General features: G+C 37.3%; 1 pseudogene across 1 annotated transcript; it reads left to right on the plus strand.

Moving 5' to 3' along the window:
- The first annotated feature begins 12,098 nt into the window (after positions 1 to 12,098).
- LOC307051269 (dematin-like) lies at positions 12,099 to 12,680 on the plus strand (annotated as a pseudogene). The gene has a single exon. The product of its transcript is annotated as a dematin-like (transcript).
- The last annotated feature ends 12,437 nt before the right edge of the window (positions 12,681 to 25,117 follow it).

Here is a 25,117-nt window from a genome sequence, read left to right on the forward strand (position 1 = left end):
GTGTAAGATACATTAAATTTCAAGTCAGTAAGGGTTGGTTTGAAAACTTTAAAAAGAAATCACTTTGCATAATATAAAACTTCTAGGAGAATCTGCCTCAGCAGATTACACCACTTCAGCAATATTTCCTGAACAACTATATGTGTGTGTGTTTAACTAGTGATTTGGTTTCAATGGGATGAATAAATTTAAAGCAAATTTCTAACTCAGATTGATCTTGTTTATTGTGGAAGTAGATTTTTACTATAATTTTTATTTCCTGAGGTTTAATTTTTTTAGCATATTAAATGCAAGTTTTTTCTGTGTTCTTGGTCTAGTCAACTTTAGTTTTGCCACACACTGTACTTTTCAATAATGTAAAACCTACGGTTGGCAATGTATCACTGTGCAAAAAATAGATGCCAGGACGATGCAGTTCACTAAGTAGATGTGGATCCCAAATCCACTTGGGATTTGGACCCAAGATTTTAGAAATGCAGTTGATTACATGATTCACAGCATCCAGGAGGTAATAATAAACCAGTGACAGTCAGGACATTCTTGATTTCTCATCTCAGGCTCAAAGTTTCTGGATTCATCTCTGATGTCTCCCTAACTTCAGGTCCCATATTTAATAATCAAGTCCCGAAGTTCTACTGTCATGGATCTTTCAAATCAATTTCTTCATTTCTATTCTCTTTGCCAACACCATATTTCAGACTTGCATTATCACAATCTGTTCTGTCACAATACAGACTTCACGCTAATCAATCCTGAAAATGCCATCAGGTTAATCTTCATAAAACGCAATTCCGGGCATGTCATTCACCTGCTCAAAAATTTTCAGCAGCTCCCCATTGCCTAGAGAATAAAGTCTCTACTTCTTAGCTTAAAATTCAAACTGTCCCCTGTATTATAATTATTGTTGGATATTTAGTTTCTTCTTAGGTGGTGGAACCAGTTTTTCCTTTTTACATAGAAAGTAACTGGCACAGAAATTTACACATAGAAGCATGAATTCATTCTTATAGATTCTGTCATGACTCACATATCTACCTTTCTCAATTCTAACATTTAATTATCATAAGATTACACTCTCTTATTTTTAATTTCCTCTGGACAATAATATTCATTACTCCAGAAATTTTTCTACTATGGTTTTTCAGAATTAAGTATCAGAGACAATTTCTCAAACGTAGCATTCAGTATTTTTTCTATATTATTGATATGAGATAAAGAAGAAAAGACATTCCATTACTTATCTGTGGAGCATAAAATCCTTGAGGTCAGAGATTGACCCTAATCTTCAGTCCTTCTCAATCTACCTTTACTTCCTTCTTCAACTTCTCAGCAGCCTTGTATGAGTCCAACAGATGTGTTCACTAACTTCTGAATGCCCAGCCATGGAGAAATCAGGTAAGAGAAGAAAGTATCAAATGATATTTTCAAAGGCCATATTTGTCTAATCACTTTATTCTGCATTAACAGTCCACCTGTTCTGGGTTGTTTATCAGTGCTGTCTCTCTGCAGGGAGAATGATTACAGGTGAATCTCCACATGGATAATTTGGATGGGAGATCACTTAGACCACTTGTGTTCAATTCAGAACTAAAAATACTATTGGGGCCCCATAAATGTTAAATAGCACTAATAGTAATAATAACTAACCTCTTCTTAGTAGATGTGCTCCTGGGTACACCCACTTGAATTTTTCCAATTATAATTCAAGAACATTTCAGTTCCCTTTATTCAGAACCATTATTCAGGCTCTTCTGGAAATGTTTTATTCAGTTTGCACATCTCTTCTCCACAATCTTTGATTTAGAATTCAGCTCTCTAATAATGAGGGGAAATTGGGGTCTGAAAGAGAAAAACACCATTTTCTTAAATGATGAATGCTGCAGGCACACACTGTCTTAAATTACAATACAACTACATTTAAAAAATATCCATGATCACATCTCTGACATTACAGCAAAATGACATGAGTAACATCAAAAACTGGTTTGAAAGGATTTTAGTGGTATTCTCTAGGCAAATGTGTGACCTGACTAGACAGGAATTGTGGGTATAAGTAAAAAATAGAAAATATCTTTTTCTTTTTGTGGTGGTGGTTGCTGTTATTGTTGTTGCCGTTGATAATAAAGAAAAAGGTCTGATCCCTCTGGAAAGCTGTGCTCAACCCTTTCCCTGGGCTGTAGTTTACTCTGCTATTCACACCAGAGGACATTGGGGCAGCATCTAAGGCACTGTAATGAGATCTGAACAAAAAAAGCTTTCAAAATATCAATAAATCAGCCCGGTTTATCCCCAGCTCAGAGAGCTGGGACAACTCATTGTGAGACTTCCCTGTTTTTAACTGCAGAGCAGGCTGTTTTGCTTTGACTCCTTCGTAAACCCAAGTGTAACACATATCTACTTGGCCATTCTTGGGAATAAAAGAAATAAAAAGAGTCAGTCCTGGAGCATCTGAGTACTATAAGTTTGGAGAGCTTTAAGGGTCCAGCTGAGGCAACAGGGAACTCAGCTGAATGACTGCTTGCTAATGGAGGAATGAAAGGACATGATGGACACAGAAGCAGTGGCGGACAAGTGTCTCGGTGGGGAAATCTGCCAACCTGACAATGCCTTGCCCAGGAAATAGGGATGCATTTAGAACCACACTATTTTTAAATGACCATGACAAGAGCTGTTAAGTATTAAACAGGTGTGTGCTATCCATGATTGCATTTGTATCTCGCAATTTAGTGGTGTCAGTAGAACTAATGACTGAGACGGATAAAGTGGCATACTTCCCTCATGGATTAAGATTCTGTATGAAAGCCAAAATAAAGTGCTGCACACCTGCCACATTTGAGAAAACAGAGTCATAATTCCTAAGATGCTTATCTAAACTTTCTGGTCTTAAATTCTCAAATGGATCAGCTGAAAATTTCAGATATTTGCAAGTTACAGAAAATCACAAAACTTCTTTGGGCATATATCAGTTCCAAATCTCTTACTCAGGCTAGCTTCAAAATTACATTTACTATGACTCCTGCACATGTGATCTAGTAAGATCACTGACATATATTAATTACTATAAGATGAAACAAAACAATGATGTAGAATAAACCAGTAGTTTAAAAAAATCCCCAGTTCCAATACTTTACACTTGAATTTGTTAAATTTTTAAATATATACATAAACACTATTTGGCAGGTGAAATAAAAACTTGCAAAATATCTTTGAAATTTCCCCTCAGAATTTTAAGCTACTTTATTAACATTATCTTTCCTTCCTTCTTTCTTCAATATAAGTAAGACTATAGTTGATTTTTTTCTGAAAATAGCTCAGCAATTCAAAAACTCTTTGCTCTATTCAAGATGTTTTGCTATGAATTATACAGTGTAAATGAATAAATAAGACATTAGTCCATATCATCAAAAAACCTATTAAATGCTGGAGAGGGTGTGGAGAAAAGGGAACACTCTTGCACTGCTGGTGGGAATGTGAATTGGTACAGCCACTATGGAGAACAGTATGGAGGTTCCTTAAAAAACTAAAAATAGAACTACCATATGACCCAGCAATACCACTACTAGGCATATACCCTGAGAAAACCATAATTCAAAAAGAGACATGTACCAAAATGTTCATTGCAGCTCTATTCACAATAGCCCGGAGCTGGAAACAACCTAAGTGTCCATCATCGGATGAATGGATAAAGAAGATGTGGCACATATATACAATGGAATATTACTCAGCCATAAAAAGAAACGAAACTGAGCTATTTGTAATGAGGTGGATAGACCTAGAGTCTGTCATACAGAGTGAAGTAAGTCAGAAAGAGAAAGACAAATACCGTATGCTAACACATATATATGGAATTCAAAAAAAAAAAAATGTCATGAAGAACCTAGGGGTAAAACGGGAATAAAGACACAGACCTACTTGAGAACGGACTTGAGGATATGGGGAGGGTGAAGGGTAAGCTGTGACAAAGCGAAAGAGAGGCATGGACATATATACACTACCAAACGTAAGGTAGATAGATAGTGGGAAGCAGCCGCAGAGCACAGGGAGATCAGCTCGGTGCTTTGTGACCGCCTGGAGGGGTGGGATAGGGAGGGTGGGAGGGAGGGAGACGCAATAGGGAAGGGATGTGGGAACAGATGTGTATGTATGACTGATTCACTTTGTTATAAAGCAGAAACTAATAAAAAACATAAATTAAAAAAAAAAAAAAAAACCTATTCTGTGAGTGTAAATTACATCTTCAGAAAAGCACAAATATAATATATGAAGATTTAATTGCCATACTAGAGATACAAAATAATTGGAGCAACAAAAAATTTTAATTAAAAATTATGCTTTCAAAATTTGAAGATAATATTGAGACACATCTCAGACAAATGGAAGAATTTCAACAGAGGTAAAAGGTAAGGCCTTTTTGGGAAAAGAGAATATTTTAAGTAATATTAAAATAGATATAATAAAATTATCTTCATAGAAGATATGCAAATCAATCAATGTGATACACCACATCAACAAAAGAAAAGACAAAACCACATGATCATCTCAACAGATGCAGAAAAAGCATTTGACAAAATTCAACATCCATTCATGATTAAAAAAAAAAAACTCTTACCAATGTAGGTATAGAGGGAGCATATCTCAACTTAATAAAAGCTATTTATGACAAGACCACAACCAATATAATACTCAGTGTGAAAAACTGAAAGCCTTTCTGCTAAAATCTGGAATAAAACAAGGATGCTCATTCTCACTTCTCTTCAACATAGTATTGGAAGTCTTAGTCACAGCAATCAGACAAGAAAAAGAAATAAAACGTATCCAAATTGGAAGGAAAAAGGTAAAATTGTCATTATATGCACATGACATGATACTATATATAGAAAACAATAAGGACTCCACACAAAAACTACTAGAACTGATAAATGAATTCAAGCCAAGGTAGCAGGATACAAGATTAACACACAGAAATCAGTTGCATTTCGTTACACTAACAATGAAATATTAGAAAGGGAATGTAAAAAAAACAATACCTTTTAAAACCACACCAAAAAAAATAATAAAATAAAATACTAGGAATAAACCTAACCAAAGAGGTGAAAGACTTATATGCTGAGAACTATAAAACATTAACTCATTATTGCCCAGGGGATTTTTGCAGGAACTAATGCCTGTGGCCATAGATTTTTATTTTGGCCAGCCAAAAATTAATTCTGTTATTTCACTAACACTCTGTTGTTTATTACATTCAATAGTTACACCTGACACACCTGTAAAGTCTTCTAATTTTTGTGAAATGTTGTCTTCAATCCACTCTTCTGTAGAAGCAAAGAAGCATTCTCCAGCACTGTGAGTTTCATTTTCACTTTCCATATCAGAATCAATCACTAAAGTTTTTGTCTTTTTATTGGTCTAACAGTCACATAGTCTGAATCAGAACTATGTTCTGAAGAACTATCACCTTCTGAGACACTAGTATATGTGTCGCTCAGACAATCAGAGAAAGTATCTGCATAAAATTCACCAAAAAATTCTTCTTCACTCATAATTTCGCGGTGTGTCAGTTTTGAAAATTTTACGTTTATAACATACACAAGGTTGGAACAAAAACCTAATGGAGCAGAATGCGAATGATAATGATAATCATAAGTTGTATAATGAACCCTTGATCAATTGTAAGCTCTAACAACTTCGCACAGTGATGTTAATTGTAGCACTCTCTATAAACGTATTGATAACATCTCCAGTCAATAACGTTTGGGTAACAAAAGACCTACTATTATGTCTCCAGTCAATACTGTGTTAATAAAGGAAATTAAAGATGATTCAAAGAAATGGAAAGGTAACCCACATTCTTGGATTGGAAGACTTAATATTGTTAAAATGGCCATACTTCCCAAAGGAATATACAGATTTAATGTGACCCCTATCAAATTACCCATGACATTTTTCACAGAACCAGAACAAATAATACTAACATTTATATGGAACCATAAAAGACCCAGAATTGCCAAAGCAATTCTGAGGCAAAAGAACAAAGCAGGAGGCATAACCCTTCCAGACTTCAGATAATACTACGAAGCTACAGTAATCAAAGCAGCGTCGTATTGGCACATAAACAGATATACAGATCAATGGAACAGAAGAGAGAGCCCAGAAGTAAACCAACATACCTATGGTCAATTAATCTTCGACAAAGGAGGCAATATAAAATGGGAAAAAGACAGTCTCTTTAGCAAAAGGTGCTGGAAAGGTTGGACAGCTGTATGTAAATCAATGAAGTTAGAACACACCCTCACACCATGTACAAAAGTAAATTCAAAATGGCTTAAAGAATTAATTATAAGACACCATAAAACTCCTAGAAGAGAACACAGGCAACACATTCTCTGATATAAATCATACCAATGTTTTCTTAGGTCAGTCTCCCAAGGCAACAGAAATAAAGACAAAAATCAACAAATGGGACCTAATCAAACTTACAAGCATTTGCATAGCAAAGGAAGCCATAAACAAAATGAAAAGACAACCTATGGAACAGGAGCAAATATTCGCATATGATGTGACCAACAAGGGTTTAATTTCCAAAGTATACAAACAGCTCATACAACTCAACAACAACAAAAAAAAAACCCAATCAAAAATTTGCAGAGGGAAGAAAAGAGCTTTGGGACGCTGTCCAGTACTGTTTTGCCAATCCCCTCTCCTCTCTGTCTTACTGGCTTCTGCTCCGACAATTACCTTTCTTGTCTGCCCCATTCTGTTTTTATGATTCTGGGCAGAGGAGGAATAGGGCTCCAGAGAGGGCCCAGTCTAGACAGGCCAGGCTATGGGAACACTTGTTGGCTGAGTGGCCTTGGCCAAGTCACTTCATGGTTAGAGGGTCACAGCCCTTCCTCTCTGAGCTGAGACCTCCTTTCATGTGATTTTTGTTCCTGCAGTCACTAATCAACAAATATTTATCGAGTGACTACTAGGTGCCGGGTGATGTGCTTGGGCATGAGGATACAGCAGAGAAGACAGGCACAGACTCTGCCCTCAGAGAGCTTGTCATCTGGGTTGGACGGGGCAGGGGAATCAAAAGAGACAATAAGATCACTACAATAGACGAAGCTGACTGGCTGGGGGCAGTGGAGGGTGCTTTGGCAAAGCCAAGAAAGAGCAATTAACCCAGTGTGGGAGGTTGGAAATAGCTGCACTATTTGGTCTGGGGTGGGGGGAAGGGAGCCTTGTGGCTGGACAGTATGGGAGAGAATGACCAGAAATGAGTGAAATAAAAGTTCCCTCAGGCTGAAGTGTGGGGAATGGATTCACCTATCCTCTTCCCACCATTCCACACTCTTTTCCCCTCTCATACCTATCTTCCCCTGCCTGGGCTACATACAGACAGGTGACAGACAGCTCCACGGATGCCAGTGGGAAGCATTGCAGTCTGGGCATGGAGAAGCTGTGCTTCCACCGCACTCACCCTCACTTACACTCACACTCACAGTGATACTCCTGCCCTGCTGCAGCTGGGTCAAGTCTGGTGCACGGGAACAGGAGGCCTGGTCCCCAGGGCTTCAGCAATTCACATCCCTTCACTCAGATGCAGGGCTCTGTCTGTTGTATACTAAAGAATTTGGCTTCTGTCCCTGGTTCCTGAGAGGGAGACTCTAAATCTTTGGAATACCTCAAGTAATACGAGTGTCTTTGTTATCTATGAGTCCCTCGGCTCACACCTGAGTTGATGCTAAGAGATGAGGTGACTTGGGATGAGGCCTGGTGAGCAGAAAGACCAACCATATCATTGCAGAATTGGGGCTTTGAGCCAATCCGTCAGAGGAGATCGAGTCATGTTGCCAACAATTCATTCATGCCTATGTATGAAATCTCAGTAAAAACTCTGGACACCAAAGCTCATGGAACTTCCTGGTTGGTGAACATATTGATGTACTGGGAGGGTGACATGCCCTTTGTGTCTCCATGGGGAGAGAGCATGGGAGCTCTGCACTGAGACCCTCCTTGTGTGTCTTTTCATTTGGATGTTCCTGATATATATACTTTATAAAAAACTAGTTGTCAGTATAGCACTTCTGAGTTGTGTGAGTCATTCTAGTGAACTATTGGACCTGAGGAGGGTTTGAAGACCTCTGGACTTGTAGCTAGTTAGGCAGAAATGCAGGTGGCCTGGGGACCCCACTTGTGACTGGCAGCTCAAGTGGAGGCAGGCTTGTTGGGACTGTAAAAAAAAAAAAAAAAAAAAAAATTTGCAGAGGACCTAAATAGACATTTCTCCAAAGAAGACATATGGATGACCAATAGGTACATGAAAAGGTGCTCAACATCACTAATTATTAGAGAAATGCAAATTAAAACTACAGTGAGATACCACCTTACACAAGTCAGAATGGCCATCATTAAAAAGTCTACAAATAACAAATGCTGGAGAGGGTGTGGAGAAAAGGGAACCCTCTTATGCTACTGGTGGGAATGTAAATTGGTGCAGCCATTATGGAAAACAGTATAGAGATTCCTCAGAAAACTAAAAATAGAATTACCATGTGATCCAGCAATTATCTGGGCAAAACCGTAATTCAAAAATATACATGCACCCCTATGTTCATAGCAGCACTATACACAATGGCCAAGACATGGAAACAACCTAAATGTTCATTGACAAATGAACAGATAAAGAAGATGTGTACATATATACAATGGAATACTACTCAGCCATAAAAAAGAACAAAATAATGCCATTTGCAGCAACATGGATGCAACTAGAGATTATCATACTAAGTGAAGCAAGTCAGAAAGAGAAAGACAAATATCATATGATATCACTTATATGTGGAATCTAAAATATGACACAAATGAACCTATCTATGAAGCAGAAACAAACTCACAGACATTGAGAACAGACTTGCAGTTGCCAAGGGGGAGGGGTGGTGAGGGAGGGATGGATTGGGAGTTTGTGGTTAGTAGATGCAAACTATTACATATAGAATGGATGGACAACAAGGTGCTACTGTATAGCACAGGGAACTATATTTAATGTCCTGGGATAAACCATAATGGAAAAGAATAAACAAGAATATGTGTGTGTGCATATATATACACACACACACATATATATGTATAACTGAGTCACTCTGCTGTACAGAAGAAATTAACACAACATTGTAAATAAACTATACTTCAATAAAAAAAAAATAAAAGGATTCAAATTCCAATGCAAAAACAAAAACAAAAACAAAAATAACATTTTACCCATGTGCTTCCCTGAATACTTTAGGAAATCCTGTCCAGAATTAAGACTAACATAAGAGAAATCTGAAGCTCTCTTCTATATTATCCCTAAAAGCTGATGAGTCCAAAAACCACAATTTGGTCTCTTTTATTTCTAAAAAACTTACTAATACCCATAACTTATTTCTTTTTTAATATAAATACATTGGCCAAATCTTTTAATGGACTGTAGCTAGAAAAAGAGACCGTAGCTGCTTACTGGTAAGATTTACACCTATAGTTTAAAATTCATGCTATCTGGGTGAACACTGGGACCTAATAAACACCTCCATATACCCTTTAAACAGAAATTTTAGCAGGGGTCTAGTACAGGTTCTTGAAGGAGCCATTAACAGTAGTACCCTCAGGTCTCACATTAATGGTAAGTAAAATAATTCCCAGGTGAGAAATGATGCTATTAAAACTAGGTTGGGAAAATGGAGGCACAAGTAATTGGTTAGCCATTTCCTTCTTCTTCTTTCTTTTTTTTCTTTTTTTTTTTTGTAACATCTTAATTATAAGGTCTTCTTTTTCCCTCCCCAATGTCCTGGTGTTAAGGCCTTTCAAATTGTATTAAAACTCGTAGCTGATTTAGGAAGAGCTAGAATTTCTATGCTTAAATTACTGATTCTAACCCAGAAGTCATATTGCAGCAGGGGAACATAACACAGTTACCTGGGAACTTTTCAAACTAAATACAGTCCCCAACACATACCTCATGCAATGGAAATCTTCCTATATCTGCCATTTGCCATTAAAACCACTACAAAGTAAGCCATTGCTTCTGACGGTAGTGGATCAAATTTCTAAGTTGTGAGAATTATTTATGTATTAACTAAGAGATTGAGAAACACCTTTGCATCAAGTAAGAGTTTAATTATGCAGTAATTCAATAAACATTTTTTGAGCAACTACTACCTGCCCAGCACCTAGCCTCTAGGAATACAACAGTGTGGAAAATAGACACAGTATTAAATAAGCCAGCAAGTTCAGCATGGAGAGAACTATGATAGGTATAAAACAAAGCATTATGAGACTATGCAGAAAGAATACTAACCCAGTCTTAGTGAGTCAAGGGAAAATGTCCAGTGGAACTGGAATCTGTATTGAAACATAAATGATGAAACGACTTAGGCAAAAAGGAAGAGAATAAAGTCCCCAACAGAGGCAACAGTCTATATTAATGCCCAGTGGTGGGAAATTATATCATGTTTCAAGAACTAAAGAAATCCAGAATGACCACAGTATAGAATTAAAGTGGAAGAAAGGGAAAGAGATTGAGCAGTACAGAGATAAAAGATGAGGCTAGAGAAGTAAAGAGGGGTCAGATCAAGGGTGCTTTAAGCCATGTAAACATGTTTGAATTCTATCAAGAGAACACAGAAGAACAGATGAATATTTAAAGCAGGAGAGAGACCTAATTTTTTCCTTGAGAAAGAAAACTGACTGCAATGTGCAGTACATATGGGGGGGGAGGGTCTAGAATCATAGAAATGGGTTAATATTCAAACTTGTTTTGTGTTTACTTCTGAATAAAAGTTCAACTAAGTATTAAACAATCAGAACTCTCTGGCTAACCACTGATTATTCTGTGAATTATCTAGTTAAAACACAGTGTCTTAACGATTATACTTAATAATTGCACTGTTTATAATCTAAGTTGTTTATTATCTGAGGTTTAACACTCAGAGAGTCGATTAAATTGGGTAACTCCTCTCTTGGATGAGAGTAGTAAACTTCAGTGGGACGCTAACTACCTCTGAGAATTATGCTTAACTCAGAATTCCTTTGCCATAGGAGTATTTGATTTTAGGCTGGGTGAACTGTTTCTTAATATATATGCCCACAGGGAGAATGTTATTTTAATAAGATGCTTCTATAAGCCACACCCTACTTAAAACAGAAGGTTTCCCCTTTGTCTTCATAAGCAAAAACTGAAGGAGCCCTGTTTGTCCTTAAGTAAACAACTGGGAGGTAATGTAATACTGAGTCGGTGGTCTGCAAAGTATCTCTTTGCCAATTCAGCTATCCATGTTTTGCTTTTGTTTTTAACTATAGCTTTCCTAGAAAATACATCTATGTTTAACCTTATTGAATACCACTAATTTGACCTAAATCTGCTTGTACTGGTCTTTCAGCTGTTCTCTTGATTTCATGATCCACTGTTTTGCTCTGCTACCACTATGACACAATTAAAATAAAAGTATCCAAATAATTAGAAATTGTGGAGGGGAGGTAATAAAATAAACAATGTCATCTCAGAGATCAAGGTAAAAGATGGAGTCTTTAAAAAATATAAAATCATTGATTCATCTAAGCAGTCAAATTCTGATGCTGAGTAATAGACTTGACCCAATGGAGTATAAGCACTAAGGATTGCTCAAGACTATCAACTGAATTGTGGGGAAAACTGCTTATAAATCTATTTCTATTCATGTTTATATAGCCGTCCTTTAAAAATTTTAACTGTAGTGTATGTTTGCTAACTCAGAAAATTATATTAATATAATATATTATGTTAAATTTATTTATAAATACATAAGTGTTCATCTATTTGGGACTAAACTGTGTATATAATATTGTTAATGTTATATAATCAAATTTACCGTTCATTGTTCTTACTATGTGGCATCTAGTTTACAAAACCCCACAGACAGCCTATTTTATGGGAATTTACATTCAATTCAAAAAACAGTTGCTTTAAACTTATCTAGTCGTGGCTGGTATTATAGTCCTTTAAAAGTCATTTCCAGAAACTTTAATCTCTCTCAAACTGCTGAGGATAACCTGGCTTATTTTATATGGTACACAAATAAACATTTTGTGCATTTGTTTTAATGGCAGCTGGAAATATAGAGCTAGCACACAAACTAGCACACAAATCAATGGACAATCACATGCTGGGCACAAGGACTTGGCTGCCACCCCCCAGGACAAGGCCATCTTGGACATGGGGTGGCCTAACCTCACAATCTACAAGCCCCACTTTACCTTCCCTCATGGAACACGTGGAGCTGCCCAGAAGCCAGGAGCTCACTGTCACTCAAATCAACCCCCCCCCACTACCATCTCCATCACCCTGGAGGTGTGGGCAGAGAGCTGGTCTCCTGGAACCATCTCTCAGATTTTAGCCCCAAGAACCAGCCTCTACCATTTCCATCATCCCAAGACCACCTGCCCAGATTCCAACATTTACAAGAAGTTACTCATCTACAAACAGAGAGAGTTCATGGGAGGCAGCCCTCAGAGAAAGGCTTCATTGAGGAACTCATCGCTGAATCACCCAAGTTCCCTGTATCCCAGCCTCCTGACTCCAACCAGTTGGCCAAGATCGAAACTGACTACTGGTCTGCCTCCCATGACTCTTCATTGTGGAGACAGAATGGAGGAAGCAGAAGGCATCTCAGGGACTTCCCTAGTGGTGCAGTGGTTAAGAATCCGCCTGCCAATGCAGGGGATGCGGGTTTGATCCCTGGTCTGGGAAGATCCCACAAGCCGTGGAGCAACTAAGCCTGTGCGCCACGACTACTGAGACTGCACTCTAGAGCCTGCAAGCCACAGCTACTGAGACCACACGCCACAACTACTGAAGCCCACACGCTTAGAGCCTATGCTCCACAAGAGAAGCCACTGCAAAGAGAAGCACACACACTGCAACAAACAGTAGCGCCTGCTCACCCCAACTAGAGAAAGCCCGTGCAGCAACAAAGACCCAATGCAGCCAAAAATAAATAAATATATAAAAATTTTAAAATAAATAAATAAATAAAAAGTGTATTTTTTTTTTTTGTTTGTTTTTTTGGGGTTTTTTTGGCGGTACACGGGCCTCTCACTGTTGTGGTCTCTCCCGTGTGGAGCACAGGCTCTGGACACGCAGGCCCAGTGGCCACGGCTCATGGGCCCAGCTGCTCCGCAGCATGCGGGATCCTCCCGGACCGGGGCACGAACCCATGTCCCCCTGCATCGGCAGGCAGACTCCCAAGCACTGCGCCACCAGGGAAGCCCTGTTGTTTTTTTTTTTAAAAAAGGCATCTCACAGGGAGGCAGATGAAGAGAAGGAAGAGGAGGGCGATGGTAACTCCAGAGAAGAAATGGCACTCAAGGAAGCATCAGAGAGAGAAATTCAGTAAGGTGATGTCCAACTTGGGAAAGATGGTCTTGAAAGAAGAGATGGAAAAGTCATTGCCTATCCAGAGAGAACCAGTCACTATTGGACTGGACACCCTTTCATACTTCCTTACACCATGGAAAGTCTAATTGTTCTCTCTCTGCCTATGGCAGGACCACCCTGAGCTTACTATACCTCTCAGACTTCAGCCCATGGGGAGTGAGAATGGAAGCTCACACCTTGGTGATCTGTCCCTATGAAATGCTGGTGGTGACCAGTAAGGGGCAAATGAAGTTGCCTCCAGGCTTGACAGGCATTTGTCAGACAAGGACTTCTCAAGGGTATTTTCCATGTCTTCTGCAGCCCTGGGGTTGTGGGACATGGACTTCCTTCCCCACAATGAGGGCACAGTCCTCTTTCTCTCATCCCTGGTCCTCACTGGATGGGGTATATCCAGCCTGGACTCAAGCACACACAGAGTAAATGTTTGTGACCTCTCCCTGTCTCCATCCCCACATGAAGGTTCCCAGAAGAAATTAAGGAAAAATAAATATGGCACTTAAGAGGTCAGACCTGTCAGCTGTCTTGACCAATGGGTGGGTAGAACCCCCAGCCCTGGAAGGAGGAGGGTGAGAGTGGGAAGCAGCCAGGCAGGCAGGGAAAGCTCCAGGATCCCGTGTGTACCCAAGCACTCCTCCTCACTTCACCTTTTACAGCTCCCCCATCACCATGACCTCCAGCCTCTTTGACTCTAGCAAAAGCAGGCTCCAGCTCAGGGAGATTTCAAACAGGGAGGCCGCCCTGCCCTCTATCTAGTTCACCTTGTCCTCTACTTGCGACCCCCAAGCTTCAAAGACTCTTGCTCCAAACCTGTGGCTTCCCCTAAAACCTTGGCTTAGAGTGGAGATGTCACCAAAACAAAATCCTTGCCCACCATCAGCCTCCAGGCAAAGTCAGCTAGAACTCTACCTTCTAGTACCAGCCCGAATCCTGGGCAGAACCCAGGCCTTCAAACTCCCTTGGATGGGATCAAGAGGCCAGGCTACAGGAGCATTTCTGAATGTCCTGGCTACCAGGTCCTGCTCCCACCCATACCTAAAGAATGTAATTTATTGGAGCACCACCCCCTCACACTGCATTTGTCACCTAACTCTCTGCCCTACCTTAATTATACTCCCAGCTTTTCCTCTTTACAAATACATATTTGTATATAATTTTTATATATAGATGTAAATAGGTATAGATCTGTCTATCTCTGGGTCTGGGTTTTATTGCCCAGAGCCTGGGCACCATGCATGTGATAATGCTGGGGAGGGGGGACTCTGCTTGGAATTAAAGGTTCCATTGGGTCCCCCCCCCCAAAAAAAGATACATGTATGTAAATATAATTACGTGAACATTCTATTATTGCCAATATTTAAGTGAAAGTAAAATAAGACCCATTGAGAAAGGGTGGATTTGAAATGTGTGTGTGTGTGTGTGTGTGTGTGTGTAAAGAGAGAGAGACAGAGATAGGGAATCCAAGTATAAGTGATACTCAGAAAAGGCAAAAATATGAAGGTAGCTTTTTTCCTGCCTTCAGACTTTAACTGAAACATTAACTCGTCCTAAGTCTTGAGCCTGCTGGCCTTTGGAATGGAACTATATATTCTCAGCTCTCCTGGGTCTCCAGCTGGCCGAATCACCCTGCAGATCTTGGAACTTGCTAGCCTCCATAATCATGAGCCCGTTCCTCAATTCTTTATAATAAACATCTTTCTAGAAAGATAGATAAACAAAAATGTCAGAAACAGATGTTATATTGTGCTATTATGCATGAATGCACACGTGAGTGTGCACACACACACACACACACACACATTCTGTTTCTCTACAGTACCCCAACTGAGACACTGTTATATAAGAGGACTGAGGACAATATCTCCATTCTAACATGAGGACCAAGAGATCAGTTCATGCTTCATATGTTATCTGGTGATGGAAACAACATAAAAAGAATAGTTATCTCCCAGCATAATGATGCATTTGATAACACCTGCACATTTTTATAACTTGCTTATCTGAAAAAAAACTATTATTAAGGTTAGCCAAAAGTTAAGTGAGTCTTATTAATAATTGTATTTTTAATTTTCTCCTCATCAAATGATTTATTTTCATGTGCTTCTAATCGTGAGAGCACATTTTAATATAGCTATAGAGTGTAGCCCTAAAGAGATGGCCCATTTACCATTGTGGAGTAATATAAAAGCAATGGCAGCTAGTCATACAGGTGTTTTCAATTTCCCTCGTACATGGTATACAGCCCTTGGTTCAGTGGATAATCCAACTGTAAACAGTGAGTCATTGTTAACAACTCTGGGAAATAGGATTAACAATTTCTAATTTCAAAGTAAACCTATTTCATTTTTGTCCTGCAAATAAAAACAATGCGTTCAGAGATTTAGCTTTTCATATTTCAGAGCTTCCCAGAAACAAAAATGTTGGAAACAAATTTTTTATTGTACCGATGCCATTATTGGAAACCATTGAGTATATGTTCTTAATAGCTTTTTAACAGTTTGGTACCAAAATAATAATGATGATGACGATGATGATGATGATGACGATGATGACGATGACGACGACAATGATGATAGTAATAATAAAAATAAATTGAAGTTCAATCAGATGAAACTTAAAATTTGAATTGAAAAAAATTTAATTGAATATCTGAAAACTAAAAATCTTTTAAGTATCTACTACTCAATGTAATCAGGAGAAAAATAAAAAGCTTACTTAATATTAGAAAGCTTTGTTTCCAAAACGAAAGTTTTAGATGAAATTTTAGGAATCCGGTGTGCCTTAGAACACAGTTAAATTGAATCAATAATCTTGTAATTTTTCTGACTTGTTTATTGTACCATTCTAAAACCTATTTTCCTCTACCTTATCTGTGAATTCCTTTAGTAGAATATTGCCTCAATTGAAATCTCTACCTCTACACTGAGTTATAGACTCTTCTCAACTCCCTATTCCAAAGAATAGAGGATGGTGGCTTTATTCTGGTTTTAGAATACAAAAGTGTCACTGTGTAAGGCCATAGGGTCTCTGTCAATAACACTCATGCCTGGCTTTTAAAAAATGTTCATGCTTGAGCCCTACACTCAGGGATTTCTCTAATTGGTTTGAAACTGCTAATCTGTGTTTTTTAAGCTCTCCAGATATTTACATATTATACAGCTATAGTGGGAAACACTAGCCTGGATTAACCAAGGAAGGGTTACTCCAAAAGGAAGCGTGAGGCTTTGTAACTGGGAATTAGACCCACAATATTTATTGTCCAAGTTTGTAGCAAGAAAATTGTACTGAATCCAAAGGGCGAATGAGATCAATCAAGAGACAGAAAAAAGTTAGTGGACAGGAAAGTCAATATTGCAGACTGGAGGAATTTTGTGGAACAGTTTTTATGACTTGTGATCATTAGCAGAAAGTAGGTTCAGGAGATAACTTGAATAACCCATTCCAAGGTGAAAAAACTAAGACTAAATATCTTCCTAGCTCCTTCTGTGTGAAACTTGACTACCTGTCTAGCCAAAGAAATTATACTATCCTAACAGTACAAGTTACATTTTTTCCATTGAAGTCATTAATCATCGACCAACTTGTTCACATCATTCTGAGATGGGTAAATAACTCTCTAATGTGAGATTAGAGAAGGTCTGTGTCATCTATAAGTTTATGGTAGAGAGAAGTTAAAAATCAGAGCTCCACGTCCATGACTGACCAATTCTACTCACCTTTAAAATCCCACTCACCTTACAAATTTGTAAAGTATTTTTATATATCTGTACTCTCGATGGATTTTGGAAGCCACTAGAATTCATTCATTTATCAGTCTTTTAGTCTGTATTAGCTATATTTGGTAGGTACTATGCAAGGCAATCGACACTCAGAAAAAGATATAATCCTTGTCCTCAGAGATCTGACATTCTCATAAACTAGACAAAAGTTCTGCAGCTATTAAAATATATTTACAATACTGCATAATTAGTGATATGTTGGAAGATAAGACCAAGGTGCACAGAGGGCAGGCACAAAAGAATTTAACAACTGTGGTTGAGAGTGGATAGCTGAAGACCATCAAAATGCTTTTGAAAGGAGATTATATTTATAGTAGTTCTTGAAGCAAAGAAGAAGAGGGTTAAGTCCCTATAATGCAAAGCCACAGAAAACTCAAAGAGCATCATTATGGTATGGTCCAAAGAGCAGCTGCATGTAGGGAATGAAGTGGGGAAAATAGGACAAGACTAAAAGATGGCCTTTTCTTTTATACCCAAAATAGTTTGAATTCTATCTTGAAGGTAATGGAAAACAATTTGAAGATATCACACAAGAGTGTGAACAATCAGATATTTAAGAATTAAAAGAAGCTAAATGAGAGGCGGAAACATTAGCTATAAGACTATTAAAATAATAACAGTTGAAAATTATGCTGGACGGAGCTAAGATAGCTAAGATAGAGTCCGTAAGTGCAGAAAGAACAGAATTCATTGAAGAGGTATTTAGGAATTGACAGGATTTAGTGAACAGTAGGAAAGAGGATGGTTGGAACAATATAGAATGACTCCCAATTTTTAGCTTATAAAACCAAGTCAAACTGAAGTGCCATTTACTAATGGGATAAAATGAAACAACTGATTTAGGACACATAAAGCTGAGGTGCCACTGAGCAGCCAACAGGAGCTATCTTAGAACTGTTGGAGATATGCCATGATGCTTGCAAGTGAGTTGTGCTTCAAATCAGGATTGTGGAGTTATCAATTTAAACTATTTCTTTGTTATAGCCATGGGTCTTCTCAGAAACACAGTTCCCAGTTTCTCCTTTCTGATACAGGGGAGACCATAGAAACAGTTGATGTCAATATTGAGGTGACAGAAAATCTGGCAGAATTCACACATTTGTCACCTAATATGTTTTTAAGATAGTAGGGCTTTGGATAAAACCATGAAAAACACTGAAACATGGAATATGTTGGAGGATATAGGTACAAAAAGGAGGCTAAGAAAGCTCAGAAAAATAGAAGGAAAACAAAGAAGCCAAGAAAGGAAAGCATTTCAATGAGAAGAAAAATTAAATAGTCAATCCTACTATCTAATACCACTCAGAAATTAATTATATGAGAACCATAAATAATTCATTCAATTTTGCAATTAGAAGTTTTGGGCAACTTTGGCAAAAGTAGTTTTGTTGATTTCCAGGAGTGATATTCTAATTACAGTAAGCTACATATAAGAGGCATGCATATGAAGTAGAGATATTGTTTCTCTACTTCTTTGGTTGTTAATGGACAGAACAATATGATGTAATACCTGCAATAATATACGAGACTGAGTTCTGGATTTATTAATTGTGTTTGGTTGCAGAGGTGAAAGTTTGCTGAATGGAGTCAGTATAGTAAGAAACATTCAAGTTATGAGATTCAATCATGATGCTTGATGAAGTGCCTGAGGAAATGGGGATGATGTGGGACCCATGGCAAAGTAGGAAGGATATTTTTTAAGAAAAAAATGACTGCTTCTTATGAGAAGAGAGGAAAAAAGGCTAGAGTATATACAGATATTTTGTAGGTGAAAGGCTGAGAAACTAGAAGAATCCTCCTAGTCTAATCTACTCTGTTTTCACCATTAATTCCAAGGCACAGTCTACTTCTGGGAGTCAAAGAATAGGAGTAGCTTAGGGAATCTGAGAAGGGTTGTGGGAGCTTAGAATAATAATGCATGGAAGAGACACTGATGAAAAGCTTAAAAGATTTCCAGGAAGATTTAAGTACCCAATTGAAGCTAGAAGCTGTAAATCTGCTTTCTCCAATACCCCCATAGTTATATGATTTCCTTTACCAGTGCTCAGTTGCCTGGACATAATAAACGGATAATCCAGGTTGACAACTGTGCCTCGAAGTGCAGCTAGAGAGAAAGACGTGGAAACAAAACTGTTGAAGTTATCGGAGGAAGAAGGACTGAGAGAAAGTTTCAAGATTAAATGCAGAGGAAAATGAAATCAGGATGGAGAAATAGAAAGCTGAAGAATCAAGGAACTAAAAGTTATCTTAAATTTAATACATGGATATAGTGAAGAAAAGGGATTGAAAGTTGGAAAGGTATATTCAGTAAGTAGACTGTTGTAACTTACCATTGCATAATACAGCAATTATTTTGTTTTGTACCTTCATCTTCTACTACCATGCCTGGCACTCAGTAAATGTTTGTCAAATTAAACTTATTCTGAGAAAAATAGAAAAAAAAATTTTTTTAAATTGAGAGATGAACCATACAGTGTTCTATGTTGTAAAATACTTTCCTCATAGAGACAGAACATAAAGGGCCTATATCCAAGTTAGTAAACTACTAAAAGCAATAGCAAGCACTAAGCCTTCAATTTCAAGTTAAAACTCGGAGGATGTGATTCAAATACCCTGACCTTAGATTAGTAAATTCTAATTTTAAAACTAGATGAGTCATCCTGTTTATAGGATATTTTAAGTAAAGACTGCATCCCATGAAGAAGAGAACCCCTATTAGAGCCTAAAACTAACACAGAGCAAATACAGCAAATTATACACAATTTTTGTTGTTGGCTTTTTTCCACAGAAAAGTAAATCAGTTACCGGAATTTGACTTCACTCTGCTGAAGAAACTGATCCTAGGGATATATATATTGAAAATCACTTGTAAGAATTTCTACTATTCTCATTTTAGAGGAAAAAAGTCCTTAGATATCATTAACCCAAGCGCTTCATTGTACAGCACAAAGAGTAAGTCCTGTAAAGGTTATGTGTTTTCAACAGCACATGGAGAGTAAGCCACTGCACTGTAACCAGGATCAAACTCTTCCACTATAGTGAGAATCACTGGAATAGTAAAGAATCTCCCTAGCTTATCTATGTAAGTGTGTATATCAGGGAAACTGAGTAAAGTAGCCATGATTTCAATAAAAGGGATTTCTTTCCATCTACCCTTTACCAAAGTACTGTGGGCTACAAATCCTTCTTGTACATTCTTTGTGTGTGTGGCAAATGAGCAACAGAAAAGTTCAAATAGGCCATAATACACACACACACATGTATGCACACATATACAAACAGATACAGAGACAGGGAGACAAAACAGAGAAGAGTGACAAAGAGAGGAAGAAAATATGATGAAAATGTATCATTTAGAAATGGAAGTTTCTCTCCTTGGATAATTAGAAACAGGCCATATTCACCTACCTTTTTTAAAAATCCCTTATGTGTTTTACTAAAATGGTAATTAGCTGTATTTTCCATTTTGGTTGAGACATATTGTATATTATTTGCAGTGTAGTTCTGGTCTCAAGAGGGAAATAATCAGGAGAATATTTTTCAATGTCTCCTCTCTGTAAAGATTTACTGAGTTGTCTCTAATATACACTGACAGCCTCTGCATTGAAATTAGAGGAAAGTAGACATCAATATTGTCAAGCTAAAAAAAAAAAACAACTCTCTCCTTTCATTTTCATTCTACTAAAATAAATCAGGTCCATATCTTTTAATATTTTATTAGAATTGTTCATTCCTGAAGGTCAAGAGCAAAAGGACTTTTCAAAGTTTAAAAAAGATTCAAAAACGGTGGCTGCTAATTGATAGTCTCCAGACACCAACAGAAGGCTGGACTAGCAGCTTAAAAGCCATATTAATTTCCTTGTTGAAGCTGCTGGTGTTACTTACCAATGTAACTTAACTTCGGTATATCCTATATTAGAGTTATTTGTTTGCAAACAACAGAAACCTATTCTAGATAACTTAAATAAAGAGAAATTTATTAGAAGGATATCAGGGTGTTACTAAATGCATAGAGTTCTAATCCTGGAAAAACCAGGATTAGAAACAAAGCAAGAACCCACTGGAACTGCTTTGCTGAAAGGGAAAAACTGCTGAAATAATTGAGCTCTAGCTATTTCTTCCATCCTGTTTCATTCCACTGGAGATTTAGAATTCTAGAAGAGAGAATCTATTTGGATAAACTTAGGTTTCACACGTACCCCTTGATTGTACCTGAGTAGTGAGATGCGGGGACCCCTTCAGCTTCAGCAAGTCAGAAAGACTACATACAATAGAAGAGAGATCAGTTTTCATGAGAAAATCAGGGTATTGATAAGAAATAGAAATTGATGCTGGGCAGTCAAAATATAAAAACTGCCCACCTCAAGCCAACGGTCAGTGTTAATTTTGAAGTTAACAAAAAATATATTATTATGACTATTATTGTTGTTGTAGTTGTTATTGTTACTATTATTATTCTAAGTGCTACATTTTGCAAATATGCCTGTTAACATATAAGAAAATGTATACATTATTAAAATGTCCCAGTACCTAAACAGCATAGGATACACTGAAATTCTGGGACAAGTGTCCCCCTCAAGTGATAGTGTTTATGAATATCTTTGCTTCCTAGAAGCAGTCTGAGTGCCTGTGGGCCCAACAGTCTGTTTATTTTTTCTAGAGTCACAAATCAAGCTTTATTTTTATAGTCTGGTGAGTCAGCATAAGTATAAAGTGGAGAGAGCCATTCAGTCTTGCCCCAAGGAAGAGAAAAGGAATCACCTCAGAAATTATTTAATTCATGCTTCAAACTAGTATATATACCCTGAAAATCATTTCTGACTGCATGAACACATGAGAGAAATTTGCATCAGATAGTTCTGATCTGACAATCATAAACATTAAACCCTAATAACACGTAATGCTGCAGAAGTTTCATATATCTGCATTCATAAAGCACTATCTGTTTGGAGCAAAAATAAGCCACCAAAAGAAGATTCAAATGGCTTCAGTTTAATGTGATGACTAATAAAACAATGCTTAACACTAAGTAAAACTCTAAATTCTGTATCAGTGGTTCCAACAACTTCTATATTTCCTGAATTAATAATTACCTAAATGCAAAGAAATCTTACATAATATGAGCATTTTCTTTTATGTGTATTGTGTGTTGTTTAAGAAATATAGTCTTATATAGTGAAAAATCAATGAACAAGTTTAAATAATTCCAAAAAAATTTTAGTCATTTTATGTATGAACTGAGATGATATTTTAATACAATATCTAAAGCATGTTACATAGAGTTATGAGACATATGTCTTAGAAGGTAATTGAGAAGCATTTTAGTCCAAGCTTTATTTCATGAGATTATCAATGCTCTAATAATGAATATTGCATAATTAAGACAAGTCAACACAGTAAACAGGATTGGGTCTGGACAATATCTAGCACACTCCTGAATATCAGAAATATATGGCTCAAAAAAATGATATGAAAGCTAATACACTGTCTACCTTTGACATTTAACTTCTTCGGGGCCAGAAAAAAAAATTGTCACCTTGAACATTAACACTTGCCCTTATTTTCCATAGTCTCTAATTTTCAAACCTTTCATGGAAAATGTACTGCTGTATATCGGGTCTCAAATACTTTACTGACAGTCCTCTTCCTCCTTCCTCAGTATTACCATAGGGCTTTATGGAGAGCAAACAAGTGGCTCATTCAGCACTAGAATATATCAAATGGTTTCCCAAAGAAATTATGGCAACATATTCTCACAAACTGGCGTTGCTATATGAGAGGTTTTCATAAAGCATTATCTTAAAATAGGTAAATTTATATAGAGCAAATCATATGTTTATTCTATTTTGTTGACAAAACACTCTCCCTCCACACACACACACAGAATCAGACTTTCAAGATTAGAAGAAAGTGAGCAGATAAAAGAGAATATTGTTTCCTAAATACAGAAAGATTATTTTATGTAGGGGAATATTAATTTTTAATGAACATATTATTTATGCATCAAAAAAGTATGATTGGAACATCAACTGCCTTATTTCCCAGATATGTGCATTACAAAGAAGTTAAAGGTTTATTATTGTTTGGTTTGGTTTGAATTTTGGTTTTGGTTTTGGTTTGTTTTGTTTTTTCAAAAGCCTATTTTAGAGTGCTAATAATTTCTGAATATAGATGAAGGTAACATATGTATTCATTATACTACTCCTGGAATATTTCTATGTATTAGAAAACTTATAGTATTAGTTACTTCATGCCTCTACACATTTTGCATACATTGTCCTTCCCTACCTGCTCCACCCATCTAATTCTAATTATCTTCAAGCTCAAACATCACTTCCTCAGCCAGGTGACCTGTCCACACAAAGCCAGGCACTCTCCCAACTGTAATTGAACTATATATGGTACCCAGACAATGATATTTGTTGTATTCTTCTATGCTTGTTGTCAAGGCCAAATCTTCCACTTTCAAGGGTACCAACTGCAAATATGCATTAAAATAACATGGAGAAAATTATTTTAAGGTGCTGATATAATTCCCTGCCTAGACTTACTGAGGGAAAAGAATATTTATTTTTTTAAAGTCCTTGAGCCCAGTGCTCATCTATAGTTAAGAGTAACTGCACTAAACTGGAAACTCCTCAATGTCAAAGAGCTTTTCACTTATTTGCTTACAACTTGTTGTTGATTCAAACACATGGTAGACACAGAGCAATGTTTAGGGAAGCATATAATGTAGTCACAAATATCAATCAATGAAGATGATGAAGACAGAAATATATAGAGAAGTACAGGTTGAGCTAGAAGATCAGTCAGGATTCAATCAACAATGCACAGAGGCCTGTATTCACCTGATCTTCACATAAGGCTCGGCTGAAGAGACAAGAATAATGGGAGGATCATCAGTTCTAGCAGCACAGACTGCTTCCTGTATTCAGGCATAAATCTATATTAACAAAGAGGAAATACTTCCTGCAGAGGGGATCACAGCTTCTAGTTAAGTCATTCCTATTAGAGCAAAAGCTTCTAATGCTCCAACGTAACTGTAAACTTTCTATTAATAAAGAACTCGGTTGCATTTACATATTTTCAGGTGGCTGTGAGAATACTTTCATGAGATTTTTTAAACTGAACTAATTTTATTACGTGTCACTTTATTATTATTATTGAGTCCCATATCCCTTTCCTCTGTAAAACCATATAATTCTGTCTCCTTTAAAGTAGTTTCTTCAACCATGAACAAGACAAAAAGACAACCCTCAGAATGGGAGAAAATACTTGCAAATGAAGCAACTGACAAAGGATTAATCTCCAAAATTTACAAGCAGCTCATGCAGCTCAATATCAAAAACAACAAATAACCCAATCCAAAAATGGGCAGAAGACCTAAATAGACATTTCTCCAAAGAAGATATACAGATTGCCAACAAACACATGAAAGGATGCTCAACATCACTAATCATTAGAGAAATGCAAATCAAAACTACAATGAGGTATCACCTCACACCAGTCAGAATGGCCATCATCAAAAAATCTACAAACAATAAATGCTGGAGAGGGTGTGGAGAAAAGGGAACTCTCCTGCAGTGTTGGTGGGAATGTAAGTTGATATAGCCACTATGGAGAACAGTATGGAGGTTCCTTAAAAAAGTAAACATAAAATTACCATACAACTCAGCAATACCACTACTGGGCATATACCCTGAGAAAACCATAATTCAAAAGAGTCATGTACCACAATGTTCATTGCAGCTCTATTTACAATAGCCAGGACATGGAAGCAACCTAAGGGTCCATCAAAAGATGAATGATAAAGAAGATGTGGCACATATATACAATGGAATATTACTCAGCTATAAAAGGAAATGAAATTGAGTTATTTGTAGTGAGGTGGATGGACCTAGAGTCTTAC

This window comes from Hyperoodon ampullatus (assembly GCF_949752795.1).
Source record: "Hyperoodon ampullatus genome assembly, chromosome: 4".
In the NCBI taxonomy this organism is placed as follows: Eukaryota; Metazoa; Chordata; class Mammalia; order Artiodactyla; family Ziphiidae; genus Hyperoodon; species Hyperoodon ampullatus.